We start from the raw sequence: 6,000 nt of genomic DNA, 5'->3' as shown, positions 1-6,000 counted from the left end.
GAGACAGGAAAAGAACAAAGTTCTTAATTGTCAAAGCAAAGAAATGAAGACAAGAGAAAATGTTTTATCATAATTAATATTCCTCACTCTCATGTCCATTCCATCCACACCTGGGTCCTATTGCTACATATGACCCTTCCTCTGATCGCTAGGGCTCATCTGGACATACATTCCATCATCTGATCCTTCAGTGCATTGCTTGTTCTTTTTTATTCCTTGAGCAATATGGAGACATGTCAGATATTTTGATGAATGGCTCAAATGCTGTTCTTTCTTTAGTAGTGTACAAGACAACCAGCCAACTAGCTTGAAGCTATTAAAGCACTGCTGGAATAACATTAGACTTGGTGACATGGTGCTATTTTAGAGCTTGGTATACTCTCCCAAGTTCATAGCTGCACTCCTTGAAAGAACTGAAACTATTATAAATAGCAGTGAAACCTCATCACATTATAATAGTGCCAGTATTAAGAGGGAAAGTACTGAAAATACTTTCAATATGAATTTTCCACGTGGACTTTAGATGAAAACTGACCTTGGCTCTGAACATGAAGTACAGATAGTTCTACTTCGGCAAGTAAATGGGAGGCCAACAAACTGCATATAAATTCTGCTGCCTACCAACATTGATCTTAAATCCCCTGCCACAGCTGGTCGGAAGAGAGAAGTAAATAAAGACTGGAATGTGCAACTGTTAAGTAAACCATAAGAGAAACCTCGCCTCACCCTTCTGAAACAGAACATTGAGAATAAACCTCTGGAGATGTTGATGGCCTTCCAGCTGTCATGCTGGATATCAGAACTTTACCTTGGCAAGGGCATACCTCTGAGGACAGTGAGGGCTTTGACTTTCAGCAGAGTTGCAAATTTAGGAGCATTGCCATTTGCAGATGCTCTAGCAGTAACTTTCCTAAACATTCCAGGAACAATAATAAAGTTCCCAGGCCAGTGCTGAATCTACTATGTGATTTCCTCAGAACTGTCAGTTCTAGCAGTGATATATAGCACTACACCCTTGAAAGTACAAGAGGTGGCAGGAATTATAAAATTAAAAGTCCTGCTAGGAAGAGAATGTAAATCTCCTCATTGACTCTTCATAATATTCTTATTCTTGCTTTAATAGAACTAAATAAAAGAAATCTGCAGAATGTTCCATGTCTTTTGATCTGGAAAACTATTCTGCTGTTTGGTTTTAATCATGTATATACTTAATAAGACTTTTCCTCAACCCAGTTGACACTACCTTTTCTCTTCCATGATGAATCAATCAATCAGTGCTTAATTTTCTAATTGCACAGCATATCTACTCAATACATCAGTTTAATACAATAAATACATCAGAATAATGGAATAAAAATGCAAAACCCTACAGCTATGTATGTCACATGACATTATGTTGAAAAAGACAGGCCTCTTCCTCTAAAATCCATTATAGCATGATAGATGTGTCCTTGGTTTTGCTAGCTTTTAGCACTCTTAGATATGATTACTCAGAGCTAACTCAGCCTCAGTGGCATATTCAAAGGAAGAGGTCTTCTTCAGAGCAGCATCTTGTGGTCAGTGCCTGCAACATGATAAAAGTTCTAAAGATATGGTAGGGTTGCATTTCACTTGAGTTGTTCTTTGGGACATCTTGTTCGCAAAACATCCCTCAGAGGAAAAGCAGCCAGCTTCTCAAACAAGGAACATTGCAGGTAAAAAAGGTGGGGTAGTTAAAGGTTTTCTCTGCAACAATATGGCTTATCATCCTTTTTTTCTTTTCTTGTCATTCATTCAAAGTGTGTTCATCACTTCTCAACAGGCAAGGCAAATCAAACCATCTGGTATTCAACATAGCTATCATTCACTGAACACAATTAGAAAAGAGTATAATAATATGCCACACATATCCTTCATACACACATGAGGCAGACTCTGATGGGTGTCCCAAAACTTTCATTAACAGAATGGAAAGGGGACAATTGCTCTAGTGCCCTTTTGCAAAATCTGTTCTGAAAAGCCCTGCTGGATAAATTTGGGATAATAAAGTAGTCTGGAGGGGGAAACAGAAAACGGGTATTTTGTGTTCTCATACTTACTTGGATGCAACTCATAATCATTGTACTTTTTACATTTTCATTTAAATGCTCATTTAAAAAGTACAGGTAGCATAACACAAAAAAGTAATTCCATACTGTAAACACATTTCTTACTGAAATTGGCAACAATAATGTGCTCTAAAATATTTTTTTCGATAATTCATTGTGAAAAACGAAGGACTTAATTAAAACCAGAACCTTATTAAATTCAGCCAGAATTAGCATTCTTTAGCTGAAAATGGGAATTATGCCCTGGAAAGTATGCAATAACTGACCAGTGCTCACCTCTGACCATTTAAAAAAGAACACATTTCTTGCCTATTTTGACTAGCATTTCTTTTCTGTTCCTCATAGTGCAATATCCAACAGGATGGACCACTGAAAATAAGTAGTTTTTTAATTGAAAAAAAGTTGCAAAATAGTTCCACCTTACTCCTTGTTGTTTGTTACCATCTTGCTATCTTCTTCAACCAGCTGACTGATTATTTCCCTGACTCTTCTCTGGTTCCACAAATAGCCAATTTGGAAAATGCTCTGGTCTACTTAATGATCTCCTGTTGGTAACGTAGAAAAGCAGACGCAGACAGGAGTAAGGTTGTGATGGAAAGGCCACCACAGCATTGTTCGGGGCTCTGTTTTATTGTAAAAGCTCTGAATAACTTGCACTGTTGGCAGAAGCTCATTGGATTACAAAGGCATGGTATCCTTGTGATATGTTCGTGGACAGCTCATGATATAGATCTGCTAGTTAATCTTCTGCTGCATGCAATGTGTCTATGTGTAAATTCCATTGTACCTTCTTGTAAGCAAAGGATTAAGAGGAAGAAATGTGAACTTTGATTGATCCCCAGTGTGGTTTGCCAGCTACTGGGTAACCAATTAACTCCACAATCTCCTCCTCGCTTATACTTTTTTAAACCCAGCATCTGACCATGTTTAAATGAGTTAAGGATTAACATATTCTATAAGCACTGCGATCAGCCGCAATGGATTGAGTAACTAAGAAGCTCTGAACAAAGATGAATAGGATACTGTGGAGGGTTGGCTATTCCTTCTGGCCTCCAAGAGAAACAGACTGCTGGAGTAGTGTCACCACAGTAGAACAAGTCTGGGAGGGGTGTTAAAGTAGCATTGCTGAAGCTGGAGCTGAATATCATTTAATCTTTACAGAGATTGGTCATATTGGCCATTAGAGGAAGAAAGAACAGAAGAAATATGCAATGGATTACCTCTTGTGTTTGTTTTTGCTGTGCTTTGTCCTGACTGGAATTCTTGGGCTGACCACTATAGCAGACTTCCTAAAGGACAAGTATTTTCTTTCTCTTACTTCTCTTTTCTCCCATTCTGAGGACCAAAACCTCAGAGATGCAGTTACATATAATTCGGTCAATAAACATGGTCTTTTGCATCTTAAGCATCTGTCTGTAAATTTGCTTAATGATCTTGATTCTACTGAGCCACATACCATCTTCTAATTATGGATCCCAGTCAAGGTTATCTCAACGTTTTCCCTACAAACCCTCTCTTGGCTGTCTCCAAACATATCAGGTCAGCATGCATTTGTTCTGCCAGGGGAAAAAAAGAGCAGGGAACTGACAGTGTCCTAATTTTCTTTTCAGCAGCTGAGATCTGTTCTAAAATGGTTATTGCCCAATTCACTGGGTTGCTACTGACAATCATGCACTTCAAGAGCAAAAGGGGCACAGGATCTTCTATTGAAATCAATCATCTACATCACATGAAGACTACTTAAGTAGGGGCTCATGGAAGTATGCATGTGGATAAGGAAGAATGAAGCTGGGATCGTATGACTCTTCTCTGAACTGTCAGGGAACCTGACTCTGTTTGCATAGCCTACATATTTAAGCTTTGTGTAGGAAATGAGATAAATGTGCCATTGTCAACATCCACAAACATAATATTTACCTAATGCATTAATTCTAGGCAAGGTGTCCCTGTTATGCACAGAAGCAGGACTATGCCCCCTCAATCTGTTGGCAATATCTAGCCATCTTTATACAATGAGTAGCAAGGAGAGTCTTCATGTAATGCAAGAAGTCTCATCATCACAATAATTGCAGGATGGGTTTTTCTTGCTGCATTTGACCCAATACTTCAGAGTTGGAGCCTGCACAATATTAGAATTGGAATTCTCTGGTGCAATCGTATTGCCTCTTCTATGTATTAGCTTACAAGGCCAGAAAGTGTTTATAAATAGTAAGAACAGTATGTAATGCAGTCTATAATTTGGTGGTTCAAGATTCTTAATTATCTAGACAAGTTCTTTATTTTCAGAAACGGCTTATGTGATTCTATAATATTGTTTTAAATCAAGAAAATTATTGTTCTATCAAAAACTGCCCAAAAACTAAAGTAATTTTTTTATCTAAAATCATATTTCATTTAAAAAATATTTTTCTAAGAAAAAATCATAAAGCAACACTGAGATTCATGTATTTTAGAGGATAGAGATCAATAGTGGGCTCCTACTGTTTTGGACCGGTTTGGCCGAACCGGTGGTGGTTTGACGACCTGGGTTGCTGGAACAGGCAGCAACTCAGGCCCCTGAACCGGTCCCCTGGGCGGTGTTGTAGGCGCCACCATCTTGTTTTTCAGTTCTCCACATGTGCAGAACAATTTTAATTTCATTGTGCATATGCGCAGCACAAACATGATCAAACCGGCAGTAGTGCCTGCCGGAACTCACCCTTGGTAGAGATAAATAAAACTGTCTAGAAGGAAACATGCCATTCATGAAAAGTGTGTTCATCACTTTTCAACAGGCAATTTTGGGATCTTGGTGGGATCTAAAGGAGCATATACAGAAGTGCTGTCAAGCATAGAATAAATGAGGAAAAGCAAAGTTTTTCATTTTTTTCAGGGCAGTAATTGTCCAATTTATGGCATCCTGTGCAGAGCAGTTAACACAGAAATACTTTTTAAGGTTTTTTTCTCCACTGGTGTCACATTTGCCACTTGTTGTGAGCTTTAATTGGAGAATATCAGAAGTTTTGGTAGCATCTTTTCCAACAAATTTTATAAAAATAGACAATTAAGAAATTAAACTTAATTAATTAAAGTTAGAAAAGGCGCCACTGGACACATTGGATTTTCTTGCCACCATACAGTAACACAGTTCTCCTCCTATATTTTTGAACACAGAAATACTATAGATAATCACCATGAATACACTGAACTCAGGTAATGGTTGTGACAGGAATAACAAGTTCTTCTTTCAAAATGCTTTAAACTTCAATTAGGACTCAAAATATCCACAGCAACCAGCAGAAAATATTGAAAGATTCTCAGAAAATGCCTCTCTGATTCAGGAAGCTGTTTTACAAATTATGTGGCTGTTGTTTCAGATGAAGCCTCTGTAATGATTGGCAAGCACAATGGAATTCTTCTACAAAATATTTAAAGTCGGACATTTGTTGGTCTTGGCTGTATTTGCCAGTTAGCACATCCAGCAATAAAATAGGCTGCATGAATCTCTGCTGGTTCTGAATGATCATTTTGAAAAACATCCCCAAAGAGAGACTTTTTTTGATAATAAAACAGTCAGAAAAAATCCTTTGTCGTGCTGCAAGAATGTATCATATCCTTAAATATTTTGGATAGCCTTACACAGAAGTTATCACTCATTATAGTGATGATGAGCCTGTTCTACTGAAATTACACATAATAGAATAGCAAATACTGCACAGTTCATAAACTCTATTTTTTCATGCAATTATTCCTTGATTTGAAAATTTTAATAGGTTGCTTCAGCATGAAATATGTGCTAGTACTGTATATGGAAGCGATGTGTGGGCTTGTTAAGATATTTTATTAAACCACAGATGTGTGAACAAATTTAGAGTGCTAGTTCTTAAAATCATCAAGAGGTTTCAGACAATAAATTCCTAATTAACTTTTGTTG

The sequence above is a fragment of the Natrix helvetica genome (genome assembly GCF_964273705.1).
Source record: "Natrix helvetica genome assembly, chromosome: 2".
Lineage (NCBI taxonomy): Eukaryota > Metazoa > Chordata > Lepidosauria > Squamata > Natricidae > Natrix > Natrix helvetica.
Note: the sequence above shows the minus strand (reverse complement) of the source record.